Source organism: Euprymna scolopes, chromosome 12, assembly GCF_053919585.1.
Source record: "Euprymna scolopes isolate OS-2025 chromosome 12, ASM5391958v1, whole genome shotgun sequence".
Taxonomy (NCBI): Eukaryota; Metazoa; Mollusca; class Cephalopoda; order Sepiida; family Sepiolidae; genus Euprymna; species Euprymna scolopes.
Window position 1 is genome coordinate 147,220,985 of NC_136493.1, and position 17,839 is coordinate 147,238,823.

The window sequence follows — 17,839 nt, forward strand, 5'->3', positions numbered from 1 at the left end:
AAGACTAGCAAGCCCTGTTTCCTGGCGTTGCTTAGGTGAATTTAAAAAAAAAAAAAAAATTGAAAAGAAAATTGCTAGCTAAAAAATATTAAGTAGTCTTTTTTAATGAATACATGCTTTAAATTAATTTGGGTTTACACGTACAATTAAACATCCAAAAATATAATTAATTAGCTTTATTTTCGTGCTAATTTTTATTTGAGTCTTGTAAATTAATGAAATTGTATTCTTTTGTATTAAGTGATTTTGCTTGCCATAGAATTGGTGGCGTTATCATTTTGTACGTATTTTATGAAGCTGTTTAGAGGTATTGTTTATTAACAAACAAAATAAACATTCAAATTACTTCAGTATAGATAATGTTAAAATTTCAATGAAGTGGAAAATGAAATGCGGAAGGGGGGGAGCATTATGTACAAAAATAATTTTCCGAATTCTCTAACGTGGAATAGAGATGGAACGTAAACAAAGTAATATTAGAAAATGCTGAAACCAATGTATTTTTCTTTGCCATGAAAGAGATTATACTTGTAAAAATGCAATATTCATCAGAACATTTTTTTTAGGAACAAAGAGTAGTATCTGTTCTGATGCTACAGTTAGTCTAGTGTGTCCTAAGGAGGTAAAAATACTTCTACACGAAAGTGTTTATTTTTGTTTTGTTTTTTTGTTCCAACCCAGAGTTCTCCCCTTTTTGGGCAACTGGATGCATCCTACATTAAGAACCAACCTTGTGTGAAAATTTGGTCTTGTGGGTATGCAAGGACCATCCTCCCCCTAAAACGTTACCAAAGGCAAGATAAAGTTCTCTTCTACATGTTTAGTTTGTACTGCCATCTAACAATTTACTGGAGACAAGTACTTGCAAAAACTCCCTCCCCAAAAAAGTGTATACTTTGATTAGCCCCCACCATTACCAAATCTTTTACTGTTCAACAGCTTATAAAAGATGTTCAAAGAAGGAATTTTTAAAAAGTAAAAATTAGAGGGTGATTAGTTTTCTTATTTAAAACCAACAGGACCTGTTAACTGGCATTGCCTGGTGGAAGCATGACCCCCTCCCCTCGTAAAAAAAAAACCCCAAAAAACTATGATGGTGTTGGTGACCAACATCCAACCTCCTCATGTTAAGGACGGCTTTCGGAATAAACATCACATTTTTTGAGGGGGGAGGTTGTAAAAATATTAGCCCAAAATTTAACCTTGATAATTGTTGTCAGCATATCCACCCACAAATAATAAAAAAATTGGGGGTGGCAGTGTTGGTCAGAGAGAAGTAGATTTGTTTATCGTGCATGCATAGAAACCTGGTGTCCAGTGAAATAAATATTGCTATTTAGATGCGATTCCAGGAATATAGTGAATTGTCCATTATAGTAGAAATAACTATACAACAAAGTTAGGTTAGAGCAGGTAGAATGGGATAATGGAAATTAAGGAATGTTCTTTGTGTTGCTAGAACATGTGTTGGAAGTGTATGCAGTGTCCATGTGAAAACCAGGCATGTTTGGCCATGTTCTGACATCAAAAGGAAATATAGAATCAATATATACAGTTAATAGACTAGAGTTTGGAAGAGAGTCAGAGAAGAGAAGCCAGAGTTCAGTTTGAGTTGAGTTAGCCTAAATCCCTTTTGGAAGCGAGGCAGAGAGGAAGACAAGACAATGTAATAATTCAGCCAGGCATCGAATTTCCATCATCCCCATCTCCAGCTGAAAAGAAATGTCTTCATATTGTTATGTAAGCCTTTGTTTTTCATCAACTGCAAAGTAATGTTTTGTTTTCATCTTGTATAATGAATATTATATGAAACTCCTTCAAAAGCGTCGACTGTATCCCTCTCGTCAATAATGCATCTCTGTATGTATGTGTTTAAAAAGGACTGTCCATTACACATCTCTTTACATGTCAGCCTAAATGTGAACTCCCCCCCCCAAATAATCGAGTCGTCATTGTCGCTGTGTTATATGTTGTCTCGTCCCCATCACGTAAATTCCTATACAACACTAGCAAGGCCACCCATGGTGGAGAGGAGAGTACCAAGTCATATTAGGGCTGCAACCTTGCTCTGGTGAAAGTTCAGATGGAGTCGGCATCAGGATCCATCGTACTCTGGTTATGTCTTCTACATGTGACAAGCAAAAACATCAAATAGAGCAAAAGTAACAATGTTGCTTCTGTACCATTTCTTTGTGCATTCCAAGCCAAACCTTCCCAGATTTCACATGCAACTGCTGACCAATGCTGCTCTCAGAGTCAGAGGTAAAAAACCTGCAATCTTGCAGGTTCACAAAATAGCTGCGACCAAGAAGAAGGACTTCATACAGATTAGACAATTCTTTGAATTCTATGCAAAAGTCCAACTTAGAAACAACAGAAAATAGAATTAAAAAGAAAATTAGATAAAGGGAAATAACTCTCATTCTTTTAGTGAGAATTAGAATTCCTTTTTCGCTTTTATTTTTAAAAAGGCATGGTTATTGAACATAGAGCCATTTACAAAACAAATTTGAATCTTGTGGATCCTTGGCAATCTCGGATCAACACAACTAGATGTTTTATAAATAAATCATGTCAAGATATAGGGTGGAACGATAAAATTGTCACCCTGGAATGGACAACATGATTCCATTTCTGTTTGATAAAAACCGGTTTTCTTTTTTTGTTGCAAACTATCTACTAGTTGGCCAGTTGTGTACAAATCCCGAGAGTGATAAGAGCCTTCTATCATGTCTGAAAGTGACATATTGTTCAACGAGAGAGATCAGAGATGCACTGCTGTACAACTCATGCTCTCTACCGATTCAAGTTATGACAACAGGACCATTGCCAGCACCCTCAAAATGCAAATCCGGATGGTTCAACACGTGAGAGCACAGCTCAACAAAGTCTGGTGTTCCCTTGGTGCAATCAGGTGGCCGTTGGCAGATCCTGGATGTGCCAGCAAGACTTGGTGCCAACCCACAAATCCAAAGAGACCCAACCTTGGCTTCAGAAGGAATGCTACGATGTTGTACCCTTCTCTTACTGGCACACATCCTCATCCAACCTAAACCTGCTGGACTACTTCATTTGGTCATACATCAAAAACATCACCAACATGACTTTCCACAACATCAAACCAGCCTGATTGCCGCCGTCCACTGGGTATTTGCTGAGCTCCTGTCGGCACTCGTGAAAAAGGCATACTCCCACTTCTGGACTTGTAGCGAGGTGGTGAATGAGGCTGAAGGTGACTACATTGAATAAATGCCAGCTCTACTACATAATCAATATACCTGACTTTATTTTTTGCAATAAAAGTTTTAAAATAAAGCTGTAGTGTTGTTTTCTTTAGGGCGACAACTTTATTGTTCCCGTACAGATAGGTCATGACACATATCGATACATGGTATGTATCATGATACATATAGAAAATCAAACACAAAATAATTCCCTTAATACAATATATCTTTATCGCAGTAAAAGAGTACAAAAGAAATCTGTGTGCTACTAGAAAATAAAATTAAAAAAACGCATGAAAGGTTTAGTGATTTAATTTCAAAATCATGTTTTTTTTATACAACCATATTTTTTAATTGCTCAGGTTAGTATATACGAGGTGCCTTCGATAAGTTTCCAGACTTTTTTCATGTAGACACTTTTATTGATAGTACACACATCAAACTCTACTCTGTTTCAAAGTAATCTTTTCCGGCTGCAACACACTTATTTTACCGTTTCAACAACGTCTGGAAGACCCCATGGAAGTCCTCGTGTGTGAGCGTGTCAATGACCCTCGTCACACACTCTTTCATCACAATTGTCTCATAACGACAGCCTCTAAGGCTTTCCTTGAGCTTAGGGAATAACCAAAAGTTTCAGGGGGCAAGGTCTGGAATATTGGGAAGGTCTTGATGTTCATCTTGGTCTATGACAAGGCTGGCGCACCCTTGGGACAAATTTTGTGCAAATCTCCCACATCCACAGTTCCTTGCAAATAATTGTGTGTACAGTTCCCACACTGACATCAAACTTTGCACTTATTGTCTCTGTAGACACATGACAGTCCTTATCCATGAAATTCTTTATTTGACCAATCAACTTTGCTGTTCTGACTTCCGTGCTCCTCCCACCCTTGTCATCCCTCACATACTCCCTGCCTTCCTTGAATCTTATATGCCACTCAAAAACTGATGCTCGATTCATACAAGATGGTCCAAAAGCAGTCTGAAGCATTCCATGTTTCTGTGGCATTATTCTTCTAAAGTTTAAAACAGAGTCGCCAACCTGATAGGTCCTGAACTGTCATCTAGGCTTCAGCCTCTGTCCCATCAACGAAATGTTGCATCCCTCTGCCTGTTCTACAAGTATTTTAACGGTGAATGCTCTGACGAACTGCAAGCACTTGTACCCCCCCCACGTAAATACCCCCGACAAGCAGCTAAGTCCCACCCCTTCACAGTGGAGATCCCTAGATGTAAGAGAGCCTTCTACTCCAGTAGTTTCTTCCTCAGAACTGCTAGAGTTTAGAATTTCCTTCCGGGTCCCTGCTTCCCCAACAGATGCAGAAGTTCAAGTGTAACATGAACAGACATCTTGTTGCCCAAATCCCTACATAGTACCCCTGTAGCTTATGTCCCTGATAGTAGCCCCCTACATCAAAGTGGCAATGTGCCTTGTTTGGGGTGAAAATGTAATTTTTAAAAAAGTGTTCTCATGTCCACATTGCATTTTTGAAAATCACTACCTGTGACAATCAGGCTTTAGTAGGATGTATTCTAATTCCTGCTGTAGCTGTTCATTTGAATCTGAAATCATAAAAATTGGTCAATCATCTCATAAGATGTGTAGCAATAACACACTGAATTTTCAAAAGTCTACAACAATTTTAAATACTTGTCTGGAATCTTATTGAAAGCACCTTGTATTTTTTTATTTTCAATTTTTTTTTCCTCAAATTCTTTTAAAAACATGAATATTGATCTGTTATTTGTTTCTATAAATAAAACTGGGAATCTTGCTTGTTGTTTTGTAGTTTGTCACTGTGTACAATGGATGACGTCACAATGAAATGACATCATCCATATCAACAAAGTTGAAATTGAGCAAATCATTTATAACATCACAAAAGGAAGACACAGGCACTAAATTAAATTGAACACGGGGAAAGAGAGAGACAGACAGAGAGGGAGAGAAGCAGCATCCATCCTAGGCAAGTTGAACCAGCTTCCTCCGAAGGAAGAAATTTCATGGCAATATCAAATTCACAAGAGTTCCCAGTCAAAATAAAAATGTAGCAGTTGTAAACATAGATATGCATTTTCCTTTGACGGAGACTAGCCTTAGTGAAGTTATTTGGTCCAAATTATAGCCAATCAGATTCCTGGACACACTAATTTTCGAGTGAACGTTTGAAAGATATCGAAATGTTTTAGGATTTGGAAGGCACCCTCTCTCCTGCCAGTTAACTTGACACAAAGCAAAGCTATCTTCACTTGAAAGTACACTGTTCTAAGAAAAGACTTTTGGAAGCCAACCTGTATTATTACTATTCCTGGCATGCTAATTGCCATCTTGGAAAAGAAAGGAAAAAAAAATTACTGGCTCCGTAGATGGTTTCGTATTCTCGGAGTTGTTTTTTGTTTATTTTGCTGTGGTTGCATATGTGTGAAAGAAATTTGGTTGCCAAATACGAAACCATGGTGAAAAAGAAAAACCAGAAACAACTCTAAGAATAAGAAACCATCTATGGAGTCAGAAACTTTTCTCCTTTCTTTTCCAAGATGGTGACCAACATGCCTGATGAAAGACGAAGGCTATATTGACCAAAACGTTACATAAATAACACTCAAGATGAGAACAATAGTCCGATCCGAACATATAAACAATCAACCCTCACCTCAAAAACTCAGAACTGTAATAATGAATTATTGTTTTTCTTCAGTTTTATTTTTAACTAACAGAGTTATCTGAAGTTACCAGGGTTATTTTATTTATTTTTTATATTAATTAGTTTCCAATTATCGAGACGCAGGGGCCACTCAAGAATAAGGGTTAAAGGTGGGGGATGAACAATACTTCAAGAGGATTGGAAACAATGAGTGGAATGGACAGAAAATTACTTCAGAGGAATTGTTATTCAAAAGGACGGCTCAACAAGTATTTGTTTATATTAGACTTGAAGACAACCATGTTGGAGTCGGTTGGGAAGCAGCTGTGTGGTATTTAGTTCCACATACAAATTTACATAGTTTTATCTTGTTGGTAAAAGGAATAAAAGCATTTTAAACACACACACACACACACACGTCAGGTACATTTATTTTTTACAGATATGGGGATGGATATGCTCCCCTTTATTCCCTTTACATCAACCATAGCTCATTACAGTCACTATAATATCTTATCGTGGTTTAAAATTCCATAGAAATATGTTCAGTATTGTTCGAATCAATGTATATATATTTCTTTTCAGACAGAGGATAAGAGGCTCTGCCTCTTTTGTCTCCCCTCAGAAATAAATCTAATATAGCGACGTTGCCTGGTATTAAACGTAAAATATATATATATATATATATATATATATATATATATGTAGATGCGAGTATTATGTTTCTTCTAAACAGTTCACTTCTTGTCAGTAAAAAAATAAAAATACTTAAGCTAAGGTCAAAACTAAAACCTAAAGACAGTGAGTCAAGTAGGATAAGCATCAGGACAGCTTGACATGATCTTTAAAAAGTGTTTTCAAACCTATTTATACTTAACATAATGTGAACGATTCACACAAATGCACAGTCATGAAACAGCTGACAAACAGATAAAAATCTGACCTCCAAGTACCAATTTTTTATTTTTGATCCCTGAGCAGCCCTTTCTTCTGGATAAAAACAGATTTAGAAGTTTGCCACGTCTGCATACCCTATATACCAAATTTCAAGTTTTTAGACTAAAAATTCCTTAAGTATATAGGTTGAAAAGTGTCCTCACGCACACACTTTTATAAATATATTGATTAGAGCATTTTATGCCTACTATTCATGTTCCCAATCTCATACAAGCTGTCAAATAGTTTTTGAATCCATATATATATATATATATACACACACAAGCAAAAGTACCCGTCGTTGACTGGATTCAAAAACAGCCTACAGAGGATGGACTCTGATTTATGAAAGTATGATAGGTTATGAAAAGGAAGGGTCGTAAATTTGGGTTGAATTTGGGGGTATCAAAACCAAAGCAAAATATGATGAAAGTAAAAATAAAATAGATAAACCCAATAATTTATTATACCATACCTGTTCACACTGAAACACTTATCACAATATTCTGTGGATCTATATTAAAAAACCTTGTTAAACTTTATGACATATTTCCATTCTATGGAGGTCAGGTGCGAACGAACACTCCATAATTTTATTATACCATATTCCTTCAAACTGAAATATTATAAAAGTATACTTACGCAGATAGATATGAAAAGTCTTTATTCATTCTATGGAGGCCATGCGCGAACACAGACCCCAGAATTTTATTATACCATCCCTATTTAAGTTAAAACATACTTATCAAAGTATTCTTATGTACATCCATATCAAAAACACTTGTAAACTTTTTTTTAATTTTTTTTATTTCCATACTTTGTGGACCAGGCATGAATGCAGACCCCATAATTTTAATGAACCACCGTTCTGCCAGATCAAACACCCATTCCTGTGTCTCGATACATCGTCTATCATTATATGTAATCAGTTTTTTAAAATAGTCAACCATATAGGAGCCTATTCGTAACCAGACACACACAGACATTCAGCTTTATATATATATTAAAAGGGGTAATGAGGGAGGAGGAGACCTGCCCCCTTTGCCGCCCCTCCCCCCAATAAATCAAACAGACTATTGTAATCCGACAAAAACTCCAAGGAGTGTTCACCAGTAGGTAAGTGCATTCTAGGTGGTTCCGAATTTGGAACACTTAAGTTCACGAGCTTGGCCTTGACAGTCTATACGATGACAGGATTTGACGCGCGATTCTAGTTATTCCTTTTCCACAAGTAGTCCACAAGCAAAAAAACACAAAGGAAAATAAAGGAAAACAATTCAAAGTTTTCAAGGAAATACAGAGTAGGGTGCCTACCACACCTGTTTCTTTTAGATCAGCAAGCCACAGCCTGTTCCCAGTAGATGCCCTCTCTGCTTGTCGTCTCCTGAAAGAAAATAACTTAAGTGGACTGTCTGGCCTGATAACTAAGTTATAGATCCCGTAGACAATAAATAAGAACTCGTCATCAGTTCCTTGATTATTTTCAAAAATTATATCATCAAATAAAACTTCTAACTACAATGTTTTGTATTTACAGTGGAATTAAATTTGGAATACATTTTTTTCAACACAATTATTTACAGTTGAATGCAACAATTAGTTTAAAAAAAAGAAAAGTCTATCTGCGATGGACGATTTTATTTTTTTTTTTCTCTTTTTGTATTCCTGACGCCTGGTAGTCAGTGAGAGTGGGGTGAGTGGGCAATGTGGGGGGGGGGGAGGATTCCGCAGCTGGGAGCTAGTTCAGACTGCCAAAATTTGCTTGTCCCAATGTTTTATACCAGGCAAAGGTAAGGGTCTGGTAAACCAGGGTGTTTTCCTATGTAATAATCCTTTCTTTATCAATTGGTCACTGCCACATTACGTAATCATGCAGTTTTCTAATGACAAGTTTCTCACGCGAAGCCAATTCTGGTCCTTGAACCTAAAGGTAATCCCAACTTTCAGTAAACCCAAAACAACGACAACTCAATCGCCAAACAATTGTTTTGTTAGTGAAATATTATTATTATTATTATCATCATCATCTTAATGTTATTATCATTCCCAAATAAACTTGGTTGAATTTTAGATTTCTCTTGCTTTTGACTTTAGTCACCAACCAGTAAGGCAATCAAGAATTGCCCGGGATTGTTCACATAACAAAAGCTCTAACTCAGCTCTATTATAATCATTATTACTGTAAAATCCGACCACCATAGGCGGCTGGGTCACACTATTCAATTCCAATTTATGTCTACTATATTTCAAATTTCAAAAATTCTGTTAAATAATTTTTTCCCCTATAGATGTACAAACTGAAATGTTGATCTTTATTAGATAAATTTCTCTTAAGATGAAAGATTAGGAATCAACATGGCAAAACATTTTGATTGATTCGATTCTGTGGTTGGCATTGGTTTCTCCCAGTTCTTTATAAAATCAGATACTCACAGAAGGGACCACATGAAAGTTGCCAACATCCATAGTGTAAGCCCAACAGGATTATGAGCCCAACAGGATTCAAACTTGGAATGCTCAAGTTGTCATCCTATGTCGGTATCCACATCCCTTCTTCAGATAATGGTTAGACTGATGTTTTCAATTGGTAACTTACATTGCACATGTCCTTCACTTGCAAGGTTTCTTTTTGGTTTATTTTACGTGGGGTCATCACTTATCAAGGCCTGGAAGTCACTCCAGGATAAGCATTATTAAGTGTTAGGTATATGGTGAGACATGATCAGTAATGGTGGAATTTGGGTAGAGCTTAATTATTTAAGAGGACAGCTCGACAAATATTTAAATGAGACTTGAAAACGACCATATCATAGTCAGCTGGATAGCAGCCCCACAGTATTGTGTTCTGCAGATGGAGAGTTCTAGGAAATAAACTCTGCTCATGGAATTTTCATTCAGGTCGTCAGTCCACGTTGGTATCTATTTCACCAACACCACTTCCTCTCTTCAGATATTGCGAGGCCAGATCAAATAGGATGAACAAAAATATGTTAAGATTTTAGGTTTATTGTCATTTTAAAATGCAAGCCATAAAAACAGTTTACCAGAGTGATGGGATTTTTTTATATATATTTTAAAAATACATTAAAAGATTAATATATTTGACAATTCCAATTAAGCCTTCTTCCCATTTCACATAAACAAGAGTTTTATGCTTTTAAATGGGTGATCACCACTTATCAAGACCCGGAAGCCACTTGGGGATAAGAGTTATTGTGTGTACAATAATCAATGGGATAATATTGTAGTAATAGTTGGTATTGGAGATTTGATAAAGTGTCTTATTTAAGGGGGCGATTAATCAGGAATTTGTTTATGTTGGACTTGAGGACATCCAAGTTGTAATCAGGTGGGAAACAGGCAAACGGAAGAGAATTTTACAGTTCATGGAATCTACGTTTTGATTTAGGCACAGATAAAGAGTGGGGGAAATTACTGACAGTGGTTTTAGCTAGACGGGTGTTTATCGTGAAAGATTGGAGCTCAGACAAGCACTTGCCATGGAAATAATGATAAAACAAAGACAGGCTCGCAATGTCTCTTCTGTGGGAGAGAGGTTGCAGGGAAGAGAAAAGGGCATCCCCACTAAACCACGAAGTCTATTTTGTACTCTGTCAAGGCAGGATAGGCTGTTTTTAGCAGCTCCTGCCCAGATATGGCAGCAGTACTCCATCTTTGGACATACTTGGCTTTTTACAGATAGAGAATTGCATCAGTAGTGAGATATCTTCTGGAGCGGTAGAAGGATCCCACCATTTTCCCAGTGGCCCGGGCAACAGACGATATAAGTGTTCCATTTCAGATCAGGAGTAAAGGTCAAACCCAGGAGCTTGTCAAAACATAAAGCCTCCACAAGACGAGAGCCATCCATTTCAATTGATGCCAGATGGGGTTCAGAGCGTTGATGATGTAAAGATAGGAGCTTGGTTTTAGATGCATTAAAAGTAACCAGCCACCTATTCCCCCACTGTACCATGCGCTCAAGATCAGAGGAGAGAGCTTTGTCATTCACAGCCTTTGATGTGTTGCTATAGATGGTCGTGTAATTAGCATAGATGTCAACAAATGATTTAAGTATGTGTTTTAGGAGATCATTGATGTAGATCAGGAAGAGAGTTGGGCCCAGGATGAACCCCTGGGGGACTCCAACATTAATACTGTGGGGCCTCTGATTTCTGCCCATCAACCACTACTCTTATGAGCCTATCAGAGAGAAATGATTTAATTATTGAGAAAACATTTCCAGTTATACCGTAGCTGGAAATCTTGTGAAGTAGGCCCTTATGCGATACCTTGTTGAAGGCCTTATTGAACTTCTTTGGCTTTTATCATTGCAGCAAAATGGGCCAAGCAAATACCAATGGAGTTATGAACAGATGTAAAACCTCCATTTTATCTGGTCAGACGTCTTGGCCAGACAAATGTCACTTTTTCCAGATTTCCCTGTCTTCCATCTGCTGCCTAAGATCTTCAAGATCACAGTCCGCGTGATATGCAATTTGCTGGATGCATGTGGATCTAGGTCATCCTATGCTTGTGTGTCCGTGCCGTGGGGTACACAGCAAACATTTCCCACTAGCTCTTGCTTACTTCTCTGGCAGTGACCGGCAAATCGCAGACATCGCTCCCTGATGGTAGTAGATATGGCAGGTAGGTTGCAACCATCATCAATCAGAAGTGATCCCCTCAGCATCAGCCAAGTTTGGAGCAAAAAAATGCATCAAGTTCTGCCCAATGCAATCAGGGTTGTTTTACCATCTGTATTTCCTCCCATGACAATGAACACTTTGAGCGACATTCATACATCTGTCGGAGATATTGCCAGTGAACCTCAATACCAGCAAGGCAACTACACTAACAACAAGCGATTAAAAGGCTGCAACTGGAACTAGCTCCTATTTTTACAAAGCTGTTCACTTGTTATTTAACGGAGAAAAGCTTTCCATCACCTTGGAAAACTTTATTAGTTTGCCTAAACAAAAACAAAAAAACAAATGAATTCAAAAATACTAGAGATCAGTTTTCACAGTTCAGACCAATCAGTCTCCTATACATCATGCGTAAGATGTTTAGATTTTTGAATAATTAAAAACATTATCATTCACCTCAGCAAAACGAATCTACTTAATGACAAGCAATATGAATTTCGTCTTGTAACATCAACATTGACTGTAGGATCAGGGAATCAATTGATGAGAGCTTCATTTCTAGAGCAATAGTTTTTGATAAGGTTTGGCATTACATGTCAAATGCCTTTGATAAGGTTTGGCAAGGTCTGCTTCACAAACTTGCTAGCTATGGAATATCTAGAAATACCTTCTCAATCATCAAATCATTTCTGTCTGATAGGTCTATAAAAAATAACTGTTCATGGTCAGATGTCTGAAGCACATTGTATCGATTTCGGCATGCTCAACACTTTTCCTGATCTTCATCTCCAAGATCATTCGTTGATATCTACGCAAATGACATAACCTTCTGTTGAAACATTTTAAAGAATATTAATGATAAAGACATTCCTGATTCTTTTTTTTCTTTTTTTTTTCACAATTTTATCCGTTTTTCAAGTTGGGGATGGGGTATCCTACCAGATGTCAAATATTCACCCATTATCTCATCCATTCCAACCGAGATATCTTTTTAGAATTCTAACCGTCTCTCTTTAAGTGCAATGGTTTGAATCTCTTTTGCACTTGGTTCACCGGGTATCTTCGCCAGGTAATTTTTTAAATTCTTTTTCATGAATCAGGTTGCTCCTATACTTACTGGAACGATAGAGATCTTTTTAAGATTCGAGTTTCTTTCTTCTGATTTCGAGCATGCAGTCCAATAGGAAAAAAAAAAAAAACATGGCTGGTTACTTTTAATACAGCTAAAACCAAGCTTCTTTCCTTTCACCACAAACACTCGGATCCTCACTTTGCCCCAGTTGAAATGGATAGAGCTTCTTTTGATGAGGCTGTTTTGATAAGCTTTTACGAATAATTTGTTTTTCTCCCCTGTGTACCTAAAACTAAACAGAACTTCCATGAGCAGAGATTCTTTCCAAGAACTGTCTATTTGTGTAACACTATACCACAGTTTCCCAAGTGACTACAACATGGTCGTTTTCAAGTTCAATGTTAACAAATTCTTGTTGAGCCGTCCTATTAAGTAATCAATTTCAGTCCAGATCCAACAATGATCTGCAATCCTCAAGATGTCTCACTCCAACAATGATCTGCAATCCTCAAGATGTCTCACTATCAACTTTACTCAAACGATTAACCCTTGTCCTTGAGTGGCCTTTTGGCCTTAATGAGCGATGATTCATTAGCAGAAAAAGAAAAAGCATCTCCATGTACTGATGTACAATAAATTTGTTGCCCTAAAGAAAACAAGACTACAGCTTTATTTTAAAACTTTTATTGAAAAAAAAAAAATCAATTCAGGTAACTTGATTATGTAGAGCTGACATCTATTCAATGTAGCCGCCTTCAGCCTCAATCACCGCCTCGGTACATGCCCAAAATTGGGAGCATGTCTTTTTCACAAGTGCCGGCAAGAGCGAATACTCGGTGGATAGCAATGAGTAGGCTGGCTTTGGTGTTGTGAGAGGTCATGTTGGTGATGCATGACCAAACAAAGTAATCTTGTGGGTTCAGGTCAAAGGAGGAGGAGGCCAGTGAGAGAAGGGTACAAAGTTGTAGTACTCCTAAAACCAAATCTGGGTCTTTTGGGACTTTTGGGCCAGCGCTGAGTCCTGCTGCCACACCCAGGATCTGCCAGTGGCAACCTGATTGTACCACACCACACTCTTCAGCACATCCAGGTACACTTTGGTGTTGATTTTCAAGCAGACTTCGAATGTAGCCCTCACTTGAAACCAAAACCACACCAAAAGTATAGCAAAAAGTTTTCCTGTTAATTTCAAAAATTGTAGATGATGACGAAACTTAAAGATAACCATAACTATGTATATAAAATAATCGGAAAGGGCAAATTTTAAGCGAAATTTAAAAAAAAAAAATCTAAATTCGAGAAATTTGGCGTACATTGGTGATCGTTGCATAAAAAACTGAGCACCCTACAAATATTTAAATTTTGAATTTTTTTTTTTTTTTTTTTAATCTAATAGAATAGTGTCCATTCGATAATAGTCCGGTGAAAATTTTTTTAAAAGAGGAAAATAAAAAATATATGGAGTGGGGGTGGAGTAGTAGCGCTCGCGCTCGACGTGCACCCAAACTTCTTTTTATCGCAAATGTTATTTGTGAAATTTTTTTTTTTTTTTGATTACCCAGAAGTGGGCAATGATTTTTCCCGCCCAGTCCCTTTTTTTTTTTTTTTTTTTTTTTTTTTTTTGTTTAGGAAGGATACAATGGAGATCAGAGACTAATAATTTTTTTTCTATTTATTATTCTTTTGGTGTTTTTTCTGGGGGGGGGGGAAATTGGACTTAGAGTTAATGGTAAGGTTCCAATGTTTGTTTTTTTTTTGGGGGGGGGGGGAGGGGGCTAATGCAGAGAGTGATCCGCGCTATTTTTGAAATCGTATTTCCAGGTTTAATTAAAGTTTTGGGTTTGTATTACTGTACACATAGATTCGAAAAAGTTGTCAAAAAACAAATATATAACAAATAAATGTTATCAAAGGCAAGATAAGTCACTTTTCTACCTAACTGGATATGTTTTCAGTGTTTTTATTCAATGTAACATGTTTATTCAGCTCGAAAAACATACTGTGTTTACCAAAATGTATGTATTGGAAAATTCAAGATGGCGCCTCACTCCCTCTTTGACACGGTAAGTTTGGGAAAAGGTGTTATAAATAAAAAACGAGACAAAATACTATTAAAAACCCGCCGAATATATGTCAACCTATGTCACGGTAACATATATTGAGCGAGTTTTAACAGTATTTTATCCAGTTTTTTTATTTATAACACCTTTTCCCAAACTTACCGTGTTAAAGAGAGAGTCAGACGCCATCTTGAATTTTCCAATACATCGGTAAACACTGTATGGTTTTCGAGCTGAATAAACATGTTACATTGAATAAAAACACGAAAAAATATACAGTTTGGTAGAAAAGTAACTTATCTTGCCTTTGATAACATTAATTTGTTATATATTTGTTTTTTGACAACTTTTTCGAATCTATGTGTACAGTAATACAAACCCAAAGGTTTATATGTTGTTTTTTATTCAATTATAAGGTTAAAGTACAGAATAGGTACAAAACACCTTCCCCCATGTTAAGAATGTTTTGTTTGTTTTTTTAAATAATAACCTTATTATTTCAGCACAGATCCTTTTTTGAGTACCTTTTTTTTTTTTTTTTTTTTGCGGGGAAAAAGGAAAACTGCTAATAACGGTCAGAAGCCGATGCATCGGAATTAAACATATTTACGAAATATGGTACTTGTGCTAACTTGTGCTGTTTACGAATCGTACTGAAATAAGGTTATTTAGAAAGCCAGTTTTAACATGGAGAGGGAGGCTTTAACTATCCTGTACTTTCCCCTCACAATTTAATAAACAAATGATACCATAAAAATTTAATTTAACTTGAAAACCTTATCTAAAATAGCATCATTGTCGGTGTAAACACTAGCACAAGTATTTGAAATAAGAAGCGACGTTGCCGAAATACAAGAAAAGGGAAAAAATTGAACCTTTTTCTTTTTAAATCAGAAAACGGATACAAATCAATAAGCTACAATTTATCCTCTGCAAATCTCGACCAAGTCTGGAATTTGTCGTCAATAACTCGGGAATCCTTCCTGGGTGTTTAGTCTATATAAGTGTTTTTTGTTTTTTTGTTTTTTGTTTTTTTATGGATGTCAAACGCAAACGGAGATGCCAAAAATAACATGAAAATACAAAACAGCAAATTAATTGGATTTAATAAATAAAACCGTTTAGTGACTCGCGAGCGGGTGCTTATACAGATCAGTCCCCATGGCGGCCAAACGATGTTAGTCCTGTAAAATTAAGTAATAAGTTTTGATAAAAAGCCGAAAACTGACTACACACGAGTAAACTCGGGTTCTTGAAACGATTAAGACTTACTGATTTAGATACTTTTACAGAATTTGAACCATTTTTCTTTTTAACCCTAACTTAAGTCTAGGTTTAGTTTAACAAAATTATATTTGGTTCTGTTTTATTTCTTGAATAACATCTTGATTTATTTATTTTGCATTGCATTTAAGGGGGGGGGTATTTTGTTGGAACTTGTGCAAAATATGTACCCTATTACCTTTTATTTTAGACAGGATTTTCAAGTTAAATTCAATTTTTACAATATATTTTGTTTATTAAATTGTTAGGTGAAAGTACAGAATACTTAAACGCCCTCTTCTCCCCATTTAAAAAAAACAATGTCGTCATTATTTCGACACGGTCCGTATTTTGCAGTAGTACTTTTTTCTTAACTAGTTTGATTTTTTTTAATGCAACAATTTACAAATTTACCGGATAGCCATGGGGCTTGATCTATATAAGCACACAGATAAAAACAAAAACAAACTCACCGCATTTTTTTTTTTTTTCCTCTTTGTGATGAAATGTCCGTATGAGATTCGTAAACAGAATTCGTCACTTCATATTTGTTAGATTTGGTTTAAACCGCAAATAAATTGTGAATAGAATTTTAGTGGTTGTTGATTAATTTCATTTATTTTTACGAAACGATCGCATGAATATTAAAAGAAATTGTCAACTCGTCAGAAGAAAAAGAAGGAAGAGACACGTGCATTTGCAATTGAAATGGATATCAACACTTCGTTGACGTCGAGTTGTCGAACAGCCGTGAGTGACTGACCGAGAAACAAAGAATGTAAACATCAACTATGGATGCTCAAACGGGTTACAAAACACACGTTTATAAGCTTCTTCTTTCTTTCTTTTCTTTTCTTTTTTTTTTTTTTTTTTTTTTTAACTTCCGCTTTTCACGGAATTATTATGAACGAGCTGTTGCCCGGGAATTATTTTACTTTGCTTTATTTATGTTTTTTAATCATTTCGTTTTTCATTACAAATTTTTCTTGGTGCGTGTTTGTTTGCATTGTTGATATTTTAAACCAACGCATTTTGGATCATGTCGAAAATAGTATGAATTCTAAAAATTACGAAAAATGATCCAGTAGAAAAATAATTACAAATAAAAATAAAATTTATCAAATTATCAAGTTTTATTGTATGTCTTAATGCAGAAGAGTTATGCAACCAATTCAGTATGACATGAAGGGATTTAACCCTTGACTTAAGTTGGCTTAAATTAAAGGTCCGCCATCTTTAAACATGATATCTCTCTGCACGAGATCTTACAGGCTGGCGAAAGAACAAATTTGTCACAAATTAAATCTTTTATTATAGTAAAAAAATAATTATATATATATATATATATATATATATATATATATATATATATATATATATATATATATATATATATATATATAAGAAAATAGTTAATAAAACATGTTAAAAAACACTTTGAAAAAGAGTTAAAAAAACATATTTAATATGACAAGGAAACACTTAATAAGTGGATAGTTCTTAATTCGCAGAGTTTCAAAGAAATACTTTCCTTCTCATCATTTTTTATGTTATTTAATAAATACACACATATATATATATATATATATATATATATATATATATATATATGTATATATATATATATATTATACTTTATTATACTTTGTTATTTATTATTATTTTTATTACTGTATATATATATACACACACACACACCCATATTTATATATATCTATAATATAAAGCTGAATGTGTGTGTGTGTGTGTGTGTGTGTGTGTGTGTGTGTGTGTGTGTGTGTGTGTGTGTGTGTGTGTGTGCTCACAAATAGGCTCCTATATGGTTGACTATTTTAAAAAACTGATCACATATAATGATAGAAGATGTATCGAGACACAGGAATGGGTATGTTTGATCTGGCAGAACGGTGGTTCATTAAAATTGTGGGGTCTGCGTTCGCGCCTGGTCCACAAAGTATGGAAATAAAAAATTTAAAAATTAAAAAAA

At 35.7% G+C, this 17,839-nt stretch overlaps 1 protein-coding gene across 1 annotated transcript in view; it reads right to left on the reverse strand.

Annotated features, from left to right (window-relative positions):
• The window catches only part of LOC145291533 (4'-phosphopantetheine phosphatase-like), an 81,093-nt gene extending 64,448 nt beyond the window's left edge, over positions 1 to 16,645 (reverse strand). The window contains exon 1 of the mRNA XM_080137529.1: positions 16,326 to 16,645. The gene's annotated coding sequence lies outside the window, so the exon portion shown is untranslated. The remainder of the gene's footprint in view (positions 1 to 16,325) is intronic.
• Between the last annotated feature and the right edge of the window lie 1,194 nt (positions 16,646 to 17,839).